Source organism: Triturus cristatus, chromosome 4_1, assembly GCF_964204655.1.
Source record: "Triturus cristatus chromosome 4_1, aTriCri1.1, whole genome shotgun sequence".
In the NCBI taxonomy this organism is placed as follows: domain Eukaryota; kingdom Metazoa; phylum Chordata; class Amphibia; order Caudata; family Salamandridae; genus Triturus; species Triturus cristatus.
The window spans coordinates 548,495,474-548,507,986 of NC_140585.1; positions in this window are offsets into that span (position 1 = coordinate 548,495,474).

The following is a 12,513-nucleotide window of genomic DNA, read 5'->3' on the forward strand; positions in this document are numbered from 1 at the left end:
ACATCAGAGTCAGGATACAACATACCCCCCTTTCTTCTATATATAAAAAAACAACAATGAAGAATCAAGAAAAAACGGAGGAGATAAGAAACATGAAACCATTGAAAGAAGAGAGCAACAGGAAAGGATAAGAGAAGCAAAGAAGAGAGGCAAACCAAGATATAAGAACCATCCTCCCTTCTGTACACAAAAGAAAAAGAACGAAATAACATCGTCAGAGAAAAGGAGAAAAAGAAACATGAATAACTGCCCCAAAACATACCCACTGCCCAGAACAGGAATGTAAGAAGGCAGAAGAGGAATGAATCAACAAAACTCAGGACTACAGGATGTGGAAACACAGAGAAAGAAAACATGGGAGAAAAGCAGAGGAAAGCTAAGAATCCACATGAGGCACCAGGAGAAAACATCACAAAAAGAACAGAAAAGAAGAAAGAAAACAAGGAAGATGAGGAAAAGTAAAAGGACAATCCTCACTCAAGTCAAACACCACCATCAATACATAATAACAAAATATAGTGTGAAGACAACAGTGCATATTAATAGTAGACAGTTTAATAAAATGAAAACATAACTATATGTGAGGTTCGGGAGGACTAGAACCCGAAAGCAAACCCTTAAAAGATGAGGGATTACAGCAGTAACAGATGGGACTAAAACCCATAGAAACCATAGTCCTTGTAAAATTGACATTGTGAAAACAAAAAGAGAATGAGAGAAGTCACCAAACAGATATGGGTAAGAACCCATATAATAATGCAGAGAGGTTGATCGATGTCAACAAACAGGAATGGGTAGGAACCCATATAATAATGCGAAAAGGACTGAAACCCTTGCATAGCTCCCAGGAGGAAGACAGACTATAGTTGTGCACATGTGAGATGTGTAAGACCCACTGCTATTCACGTGTAGGGAAACTTAATGCATGCATGAGACAGTAAAGAAACAATAGACTCTGACGGCGTGTACCATGATAGCGTGTTCCTACATGGTGTATACCTAGGGCCCATAAACTAATTGGAAACCAAAAACCGTGTAATACCAACCCTCATGTAAGGGATAGTGAGAGCACAGTACAAATGCAAACCCAACACACCGTGTAGGGCAAAATATTGTGCACTGTACAAATAGGGACGAGACCTCATGGAAGACACCTCGTGTGGAGGTAGGAAACCTCGTGTGCAGGTAGCTAAACACTTAGGGGCAGATTTACAATAACTGGCGCAATGTGGCGTACGGGGCTTGTAAATCTGCCCCTTTGAGTAAAGACACCTCGCATGGAGGTAATAACGGTGTGTATTCCGTGATGTGACTGAAATCTTCATGACACCCTATGTAGGGTAAAAGTATAAGACATAGTGTACAAGCAACCTTGAGTAAAAGGCCTCTTGGTTCTGCATCACAACGTAGAGGCTGAACATACTGTATACCCCGTGTGGGGTAAAGTACACTAGAAAATGCTGTGAAAATGTGCTGTACTAGATAATCCTGTCCAATAAACTGCACAAATTTTAAAACGTAACCTTAATGGTTCTGTGGCTGAGAATACGATAAAGCACAAATTACAGTATGCATCCCTATGGTAAGGCAACTTAAACTGAGAAAATTGAGATAAATGTGCTGTGAACATTCCTTGTAAATGCAATAATGAATAAACTCTGTAAACAAGCATCAAATGGAAAACAATGGCTAAAGGAAATAATACGACAAATGTCGACACCGGTGAGCGACTTCTCACCCGAGATGCACATCATTGCTAATGTCTCCAAAACAAAGCTAAGTAACGTAATGTAAGAATAGGATAACCAAAGCAGAATGTGGCAAGGCTCTTATGCGCAAACAATTTCTAATAATCCCCACAGTCAGATGCAAACTTATCAAATTGTGTGCTCCAAGGAAGAGGGCAGCCACTCATACCCCCAATAAACGGACCAGAAAAAACGGTCCTACAACAACAGATTATCCTGAGCAATACACAGTGTGTGTCATGAAATCAAAGTCCAGTTCGTCTTCGTTCAACTCCGAAGAATTTATTCCTGAGATACGTTACAATCTTCTCCAGGTAGCAAAATAGCCAACATGTGTTTCGTCAGATCTGATGCGTCTGCATCTCTGACTTCATCAGGGCTTAAAAATATCTCTTTATTCCATACATCAATATCTCTCTACTCCAGACGTCAACTACTTGAGATAGATTACTGTACAATCAATAGTCTTCTTGAGTCCTCCATCCAGAACAATTAATAACTATAGTACGTACTTTCTGACCCGAGGGACAGAGAGTACTCCTCACTCATTTTCCCGGCATCTCGGGAAAGAAGACGGACTGGACTTTAATTTCATGAGACACACTGTGTAGTGCTCAGGATAATCTGTTTGTAATGTAAGAATACACCCTGTTGTACAAATCATATTAACCATGCTGTAAGGTAATAATATTAAAAACAAATCCTAGGAGATTGACAGAAGAAAAGCTGATCACTTGTAACTAGAGTCAAGGATAGACATGCTACAGCACAAACCACTTGTTGCAGTGCAAACAAAAATGTGCATCAACCTCGAGCAAATGTAACACGGTGATGGAAAAATCCAGGGAAACGCGTCACAAGGAAGAGTTACTAACAACCGTGAACAGTTGCTCCAATTTCGTACTTGACGATCCCCAAACAGTGACGGTGCCAGTTCTGCGGAGGACAGCTGTCAAACAGGAGAGTAAGATCGTACTTGCCGATATCCAAACAGTGACTGTGCCAGTTCTGGGGAGGGAGTACTCTGCCTCTGTCTCCTCACACTTGGTGCATCCAGACCAACACAGAGAACGAGGTTGACAAAGGGGAAATAGAAGACAACTCTGAGATGGCGCCACGCAGTATAACGCCGGCGCAGTGTGGTTCACGGCAGATGCATGGACCAAAACATCCGTAGTAGACCAGCAGGCGTCACAAAGAATCGTGCGGGGCAGAAAACCCAGGTAACACTGAGGATTCTACGGAGCTGCAAATGCAATGACACAGGTAGGTGTGCACACTGGTTGAGACGCGCCTCATATTTAAACCAAAACAGGACAGTTGGACATCAGCGAAAGTCTTGATGTCTCAGAGGGGGGCAACAATAACAGACATTGAAATGCCTCACCTCACACGTCCTCCAAAGTGTGCACTCTGTATTTCACGGTGCGTCATCGTGTTGTGGAGATCCTCTTCTATTGAGTAAACTTGTGACACCATGAAGATATTTCCCAAACAAGGGGTCGACGTCCTTGTGGCACTGGTTAAAATACCCACAAACTGCTACTGTGCAAATTTAAAAAAAATTGTCCTGTGGTGTGTGACACTGAAGACAGGAACACCTCAAGGCAGTTCAATTACTTTGATTGTTGAGACGCTGTAGGGATAGCAGAGACTGAGTTCTTGAGATGTTGTAGGGACAGCAGGGACTGAGTTCTTGGGGCGCTGTAGGGACAGCATGTAGAGACTTGAGCTGCAGTTGAGACAGGAGCTGGAACTGTTGTGTGTGTGGCACTGAAGACAGTAAAGCAGGCTTTCCCTCACTGAAGGCAGAACGCAAAACACGTAGACTCTGGAGAGTAGACGCCTATGGCTGGATGGGTACCTCTTGAAGTAGCACTTCTCCAGACGCACAGGAACAACTGGCAGACTGCTGTGGGTGACCGATGTAGAGGTCACTGGTGGGGTCAAGGATACCAGTTGCCTTAACTTAACTTGATGTGATCTGTTGCTTGAGGTTTGATGAGGTGACAGACGCAGGTTCGCTTAAGAATCGTCGCCAAAAATTGTAGTGATCAGGTCCACACAAGTAGGGGTGGTTCAGAGAAGTTTATTCAGGATAGTTATAAGATCACAAGAAGATTAGAACAAGACCCCACCAGGAGCAGCCAGCATGCTGCTCAGCCCAGCCATATGTGAGTATTTCACTCCCAACATTCCATGTTATGTCATTACACCAAGATTCCATTGGCAGGGCTAGAATAACATCAGTGTCAAGATACAACACAGGGCCTCTGGAATTATACAATTTTGCAGCTGTGGTGTTTTCCTCATAATTATGCATTTCCTTCATTCGCCACGTAATCCATCATCTGCTGCATAATCTTCAGATTTTAACCCAAAAAAATTCTAGATCAAATGGATCAAAGTTTATGAAAAACATGAAAAAGCGATTTGCTGTATAATAGAAGGCCTTTTGCAAATGTTGATTATTCATCAGGAGTGACCAGTGCAGGTAAGAGTAGTCGGGTGGGGTGGGGAGGGCGTCGACAGTCGACCATGAGGGAAAATGAAATTTAAAAAATAGAAAACCACTTACCTCGCGCTCGCCACATTGCTGAGTTTTCTTTCTTTAATTTTCCCTCATCATTGTATCGACTCCCTCTCCACCCCACCCCATGCGTCTCTTACCTGCAGGGGACGCTCCTGCTATTCCTCTTTCTGTTGCTTATTGCTGTATTTATGTGTCAGATTGGTATTAAGCAGGTGAAACCTTTGCCCAGATAGTGTTAATATGTGTAAAAATGGCATCAATAATGACAAGATAATGAGGTAATACTATCATAAAAATGTGCCTCGTTATGCCTTATAATTTGTCTATCCGTGCCACACAAACTGAGGACTCGTGGGTCATGTTTAAATCACTCTTCAAAGAAATTTCCTTCAGAATTAAGAATTCTTACAGGTTAAACAAGCACAACTGGTTTACTGAAACATGTTGCCTTGTACTGTGCCAAATCAAATGTGCCACTGACACCAAATCCATCATATGTAAACATGGAAGATGAAGTTGATTGATATGCAGTGATTGCTAACATCTCTGCAAACCAGACTACACAACTCGTAGCCACTCACTGTATTGGGGCCAAAGTAGAACTGGCGACTTGCCAGAGTTCAGAGGGGAAAGCACCAGGCCCAAACAGGATCCCAATGAATGTTTTAAAATGTAATATAAGACCTAGGGTGTCCCTTGATTGCAAACATTTTAATTTCTCCCTGAACACGCATATCCAACACTCTTGGACCCTATCCTCCATTGTGCCTGTAAGAAAGCAGGATCTGCTTTCATTGTCACCCCCAATTTTTGGTGGTGTCATTATGTTTTTGTGACGAGTCTGACTGGGATCCGGCTACCCAGGACCCCAGTCTCTGTGCTTTCTCCCTAAATTGGACATGGTGAGTACTTAGGTACACTCCAGATTGGCTACTGGTGTACCCAGATAAGTCCCTAGTATATGGTACTAAGGTATCCAGGGCATAGGTACACCAGGGGTCTCCCATGGGCTGAAGCAGGTATTATGCTGCCCATCAGAGACCACTCAAATTGTGACTCCAGGCATGCCATTGCAGCCTATGTAAGCTGGTGCTAGCACCATTTAGGACAGATATAAGCTTTCTTATATCTGAGGTCATAACACCTAAAACCTATAAGTCACCCCTAAGGCAGGCCTTTCAATCCTGAAGGCAGGGGGCTCGGTTCCAAGTGTGAGGGTGCCCCTGCATGAGCAGGGCAGTGCTACAACCTTCGGAGTGCATTCTCCCAGGTTGTAAGTGCATCAGCCAATATAACATATAGAGTGGACGTGCGTCATTATGCGATGGCTAACTCTAAACTGGCTGTAACGAACCCTGTCATGTTTGGTATCAAACATGTCAGACTCATACCCCCACACCATAAAAGGTGTGGAAGGTATGATTCCATGCACTGTAAAGCTCCTCCGTGTGGCCCTCAATGCTCCCGGTACCACTCTTCCAGAATCGGACAGCAAGCTAGGGCTGCTGCTGACCAAAGACATGTTTCTGTCCACCTTCTGCTGAGCCAAGCTCGAGCAGGGGAAGGCAGAACAATAGATATCCTGTCACAGGTAGGTGTGACCACCTCCCAGACAGGGATTAGTGTATTGGGGCAGGGTGGGGGAGCTTGCCAGTGACACTGAAACTGCATGAAGGGCACATTTGATGCCATCCTTGCATACTCCAGTTCAAACCAGTTCAGGGAGCCGTTGGCTCCTGCTCTGGTGCAAAACTGGACGAAAGGACAAAGGGGTACCCTTCCCACTGCCCAGCATGGACCCCTGAATCATCCCAATCCTTTCCTAAGGTTACTTAAGGGCTTACCTATGGGTGGGTCCCTAGATTTGCCGTGGGACAAGATTCAGATCACATACCACATCAACTTCGACCGTCTGGACCCTCTGGACTTCGCTTTGGGAACCGAGACTGCACCGGGGAAGATTCCTGCTGCTCCTGGTCTCGTCGTCCTGCTGGTTTTCTGTAACATCTGGTTCTGTGCTCCATACAGGTTCTTCACAGGGCCTGTGGACATCAAAGGAACTTGAAGGAAACTCCCTTGGAGTGAAGGAGTCACTCCCCTGCATCTGCAGGTACCGCAAAACAGCTGACCGGTCTGCTGGTCCTGGGCTCCCATGGACTTCGAAAGGCTCAGCAACACAGGTGCTGGTTCTGCAACTCCCTCAAGGCCTGCACTGCCTTCATACCGAGTTTGAGGCCAGTATCCCTCATCGGAACTGCTGAAACAGGACCCCGGTGCACCGCGTCAACTTGCAGTTACAAAGGTTTGTTGGCTCTCTCCTCCAGAGATATTCGCGCTCCATTAAGCTCCAACCTCAGGCAACTCCTGCAGCCAAGATTTTTGCCCTCACTGCTTCCTCTACACCGTGGGCCTTCTTCATTGGTGAGCTGCTTGATGTCCTCTTGCGACTCCTGTGCCTTTAGCCTGAGAGTCCTCTGGTGGGTCTTCTTTGGCTTCGGTGAGCTCCCCTGCTTGCTCGAGGCCTTCTCTGAATTACCTGCTTGTGGTGAGTCACTTGGACCTTGCTGGTCCCAACACTGCACCTTCTCTGTCGAATACGTTGCTTGTTGCTGCCAAGGCTTGTTGGTGCCTCTACCGGACACTGACCCCCTGGCTCTCTACATCCAATGTGGGATAACTCATAAATGGCTCCTGGTCTTCCACAGTATTGCCTGGTCCACACAGCTGCACCTTCAAGGGCACCTTCAAACTCTCCTGCATCTCTGACATCGGTGAGCATTCGTCTTTCGTGCCTCCTGGTCACTCCTGAGTGGCATAGACTCTGTCCCCTCTGCTTGAAGGTTCTTCTCATCTTGATTCCACCTTTGGGTTCCACCGGACTCCTTCGTCTTCTTCTCCTGCAGCATCTTTCCTGAAGTCCTCCACTGTGGTCTACGGCGGTTTCCGATGTCACTTGACACCTATGCACTCGGATTCCCTGTTGTAGGTATCCTGGTTCCTTGAGTATCCACAGGTGAGGTGACTCTCCAACTTTCCATCTTCCACAGGGTGTCTTCAGGGTCCGCTGGGAAGGGTCCTGTTTCTTTAAAATTGCAACCGCGACTTACCCATTGACTAACAGGGAACACACGGTCGTGTTCCCACTCTGCACACGACCTCTGTGGCGTTCCTAGATGGTCACCTTGGGTTGTTGCTTGGGTCCCTGGCTCTTCTATGTTTTCTGGGTCCACTCTTGTCGTGAGTCGTGGTTCACATTCCACTATTTTTGTATATGGCTAGGTCTCCCACTGGAGACCACTGTGTATTTGTGCATCTTACGTGCTTTATTTCCTAAGTATTGTGTGTATTGTGTTTATATCTCTGAGTAGGAGGTTATACATCATGTTAGTGAGTGTTTGTAATAAAATACATATTTTTATAACTACACTGTGTGATTCTTTTTCACTTAACCTAAACGATGAGATTAAGCACTGGTAAAACAAGCTACATTACACTCCTTCTGGACTAAGCCTGTGTTAGACGGCGACCTCAGAGGGGCCCGGAGGGGGCCCTGACTGCCCTGAGACCCACCCTCGAGGTATCGTAGCCGGGCACTGTCAGGAGACTCCTCAGGGGAGGAACCTCGTATCTAGGATCGCACACTCGGCACCACACGACAGAGAGACACCACACGAGGAGTTCTTAGGAGCAAATCTTTATCAGATCGGAGTGGTAGGATCTTTATGATCAGCAAGGCAAAGTATATACAAGTAGAGCGCGGGCTCACAAAGTCTTGGCGGGGGAGAATTTGGAGGTAGCGGGACAGTCTTTGGGGATATGGATCAAATGCAGGAACGTACCCGGCGCACAGCTCACAATCCTCGAGCTGGGGGATACGCTTGTCGTCGTAGGGTCCGGCGGGACCAAGAGAGTCTGTGGGCGCTGCGAGATACTCAGCAGGCTCGAGTATAAGTTCGGAGGTCTTACGATCTTCAGGGAGCCGCGAGTCACTCAGCAGGGCTCAAGCACCAGTTCGGAGGTCTTACGATCTTCAGGGAGCCGCGAGTCACTCAGCAGGGCTCAGGTATACGTTCGGAGGTTTGACGATCTTCAGGGAGCCGCGAGTCACTCAGCAGGGCTCAGGTGTTTCCAAGGCGAATCTGCCGGACCGTCCCCAAGCACCCCTTGTTATAGGGCGACTCCTCTTTGATGTCCGGAGTCTGTGCAGGCAGGGGTCTTGTCACCTGGGGGTCGCTTGTTGGGGGTTTCCTGCCATTGTCCTTTGATCCTTTCAGGGCCGGGTCGGGAGGAGCCCCAGACACCCAGCAGGCATGGAGCCAGCCCTCGGGGAGGCCGGCGGGTCGATCGAAACCCACCTTCCCAGGGAAGCGCAGAGGTGTGATGGAAACTGCTCCTCCCTTTTCATCCCAAGGGGAGCGCAATGTCCTCCAGCCGGAGTGGCGCCTATGGCTAGGGTCGCGCTGGGGCCGGGCGGCCATCTTGGTGCATGAAGTTGGCATGCGGGCCCGGGGTGGCCGAAGGAGGAAGGCCACGGACGGGGGAAGTCCGGGTCGGGTGTGTGTGTTCTGGTGGGAAGGAACGGCTAGGCCGTGGGCTCGGGGCTGGTGTGAGGTGCGGGGGTCAGGTCTGTCTATGTTACGAGGGCCGGGTCTAACAGCCTGAAGGATGCTCTCCACAGCCACCACTTTGAGAGCTTTATAAGGTTGTCTAAGACCAATACAATCATCATAAGGGTTGCCTGGATTAGTGCACGGTGCTACACTTACATAAGTGGGCACCATATACTAAGCCAGTCTCTCACACTGCCTAATTTCAAAAAGAGGAGATCATATGTACCCCAAGTGCTACAGGCCTATTTTCCTTGTTGATAGTTCAGCTACAATCTTAAGCAGAGTGATTTATAACTGCCTTGCCGCATGAGCCCAAGAGCACAACATTCTTTTTAGTTTTTTTGCATATTTTATATAGCGCGAACTTTACCCGAAGGTATTGGAGTGCTTTACATGAGCACGGTATTTACATTACACATGGGGAGATTAAGTGATTTGCCCAGAATCACAGGATGTGGACGCGACCTCGAGGCTCGAACCCTGGTTTCCTGCACCAGAGGCGGCAGCGCAGCCGACGGACCACATCCACTTACCCCTTTTCAATCTGGGTTTCGTCTGGGTCTGTGTATGGAAGAGCAATGCCTAAATTTGAATTTAATAGTCAATAAAAATACATCTGTTAGGCGCAGCCCTCTGTACCTGGCCTTTATGGACCTCTCTACGGCATTTGATTCCGTAAGCAGGTCCAAGGTGTGGCTGACGGTGCTGGACCTGGGCATGGAGTTACTCCTGGTGAATTTTCTTCATAGTTTGCACACTGACTTAGCAGCCAAAGTGCACCTGAGCACAAGCGGAGAAATGTCCCGAGAATTTCGTATCAGGCAAGGACTGTGCCAAGGTTTTTGTCCCCTTTACGTTTTTATCCTTTATACAAATAGTTTTTCTTTCAATCTGACAGTTACTCAGGTAGGATACTCCCAGAATTGCCGGTACTCAGGTGCCCGCATTGCTCTACGCAGATGACACATTCCTAATGGCAAGGACTCAAAATCCTTTACGGATGCTTGTGGACTGCTTCATTTGCTTTATGAGCAATCTCGACTTAGTCACCAATATGGGAAGTCGCAGATCATGGCACGTGGGCCTGGCTAAATATAAACTTTCATAGGTTTCTCATCAGAGGCCAGCCTCTGCGTAGTGTAAGCGGTTTTAGTAATCTGGGAGTTATGTTTAACTATTCAGGTTCTTGGCAGTCCCAGCTCACTAGTTCACGCCTTCAGCTCAGTAGATCCATGGGGGCGCTTTTTAATCTCCCCAGATCTACAGGGAAAGGGACCATCTCACCCCCTCCTAAACGTGTTCTATGCCCAGTGTGTCTCTGCAGCTATGTATGGGGCAGGGATTTGAGGTCATTAAGGGGCATATTATCAAGCCAGGCGATAACATTATCGCCGCTTTAGCGACAGAAAACTGCCGCTAAAACGGCGATAATGGGCTTGATAATATGCTCTATGGAATTCCAATTGAAGCCCAGGTTAGATGTCCTTCACATTTAACATGGGCTTCAATTGGAATTCCATAGAGCATATTATCAAGCCCATTATCGCCGTTTTAGCGGAAGTTTTCTGCCGCTAAAGCGGCGATAATGTTATCGCCTGGCTTGATAATATGCCCCTACAATAGCTTCCCTCTCTAACTTTAAGACATTTATTACGCCGGAGGCTACTACAGCTTCCTCCAGCTCATTACCCCCAGGTCCCTCCGTCCTCGTCCCATTCCTTACAAAGTGGAGATTACTATCTCCGCGACAGAAAAAAAGAACAGGAGCATGCTGGGATACCTAACCCACTCCCTCCCGCTGGGAGTACATAAGCGGTACCAGCCCAGCATGCAGCCTGTTCTTTTTTTCTGTCTTCCGACAGATTAGGACGTGCTGATCTTACCTGTGATTTCTTCGTTGGATGTCTCGTGGGGCTGCTGGGCTGTCCTCGACATCCTCTTCCGCGTCTCCTGGCCTGCTGGGCTTGCTGGGAGTCGCGTTGATTGGCGCCCGGACCTTTGCGGCTGGGGCGCCGGATGTCCGGATTCCTTCCGGGTTACCGCGCGCGTCCTCCTACGGCTTGGCCTGGCTGGAAGACGCGCTGCTGTGGATGAGATGGGAGCCCAGGGGCTGCGCCGGGCGGTGCTCCTGGTCTCCCTTGGTGTGCTGCTCGCCTCCTTTCCTACCAGTGCCCCTGCTGTTCCTGAGGTTGGTGCAGGGATGATGCTTGATGGGGGTCAATGTCTGATCGGTGGCTGCAGCTCTCTTCCTCGCCCGGCGCTGGTGTCTTGGAGGGCGCCTGGGCTGGGTCTTGGGGGCAGGGCGCTTTTGGTGTGCTCTTCCTGCCCCTGTGGTGAGTACCGCATAGCGGTTCCGATTTCTTCCATGCTTGTTCCTCTGTCTCTGTGCTTTGCCTGCTGGGTCTGGCTGTGCACGGTGGGCTGCTTCGGCGGTCTTGGCTGGGGGTCTTGCTTGGCTGCTTCGGGGGTATTCTCGCCGTGCTTGCTGCCTGGCGATTTTTTACTCTGGGGCCTGGCGTCCTCTGGTCTCACCGTTTGCTGGTTGATTCCTGTTGGGGTTTGTCCGTGCTGGCTTCTGGCGCTCCCTGTTCCTGCTTGCTGGGTTGGGGGCGTTGCGTGGCTTTCTGCGCTGTGTCCCTGCCTTGCTTCCCGATGCTGCGGGGGGGGGGTGGTGCTTCCTCCTCCGGTTCTGGGTTCCCTGTCATCAGGAGCTATAGCTCAATGGTGAGTCTTGTGCCTACGGTTGTAAAGGGTCTCACAGGACAAGGGTTCGAGTCCCGCACACTCTGTCTGAGTGGCATAAGGTGGCAAAGTTTCTCTCTCATCTTTAAAGCTCCTTGTTTCCGCTTGCTCGACGCTTGTTGCTGAATGGCGTCTGGGCGGAGGGGTTGGGGGACGGTCTCTGTTTTATGGGGTTGGCCTGTCCCCCTGGTGGGTGCCGTTTTTCTTTCTTCCATGTGCTGCGCTCTTCTGCTGTGCTGGCCTGCGGCCTTGGCTCCCTGTTTTCCACTGCTGGGGGTGTGCCGGGGCGGGCGGGTGCTGTGGCTGTCCCCCGTTCCCCTGTGCTCGCTTCTGCTCCCCTGGGCTATTTTTATTTTCTGGTGAGGTTCGTCCTGGTTCGTTCCTCTGTCCTGTGGGCTTCCTGCCTTCCTGCCCTACGTGCTTCTGTTTCCCCCTGGTTGGTGCTTGGTTGTCTGTTCGCACGGATTCTTCAGCCTGCTGCCTGTCCGCCCTGTTGGTTCCTGCTGTTCTTTTATGGCCAGCCCTGGTGCGTGCCTGTCTGGGTGCCTGCCTGCGGCTCAGGCTGCTGGGCGCTTCTTGCGTCCTTCCAGGGGTGTTGGTGTGGCCCGTGCTCGGGGTGCCTTGTTTTTTTCTGCCCCCCTGTGCCTGTCCGGTGCTCTGAGCTTCAACGTGTGGGGTTTCCTGGCCTGTGGCCTTCCCTCCCTGCTGGCGCCTGCTCCTGTCTTGGTGTTGCGGCTGGGCACGCCGGTGCCCTTGTGTCCGCTCTCTCCTGCCCTCCGGCGTATATTCCTGCCTGGGTTGGTGGGCTCCTTCCCCGGCTGGTTCCCTGTGGGTGTACTTCGTGCTGGTTGTGGTCGGGGGGGGTGGGCCTGTGGCCCCC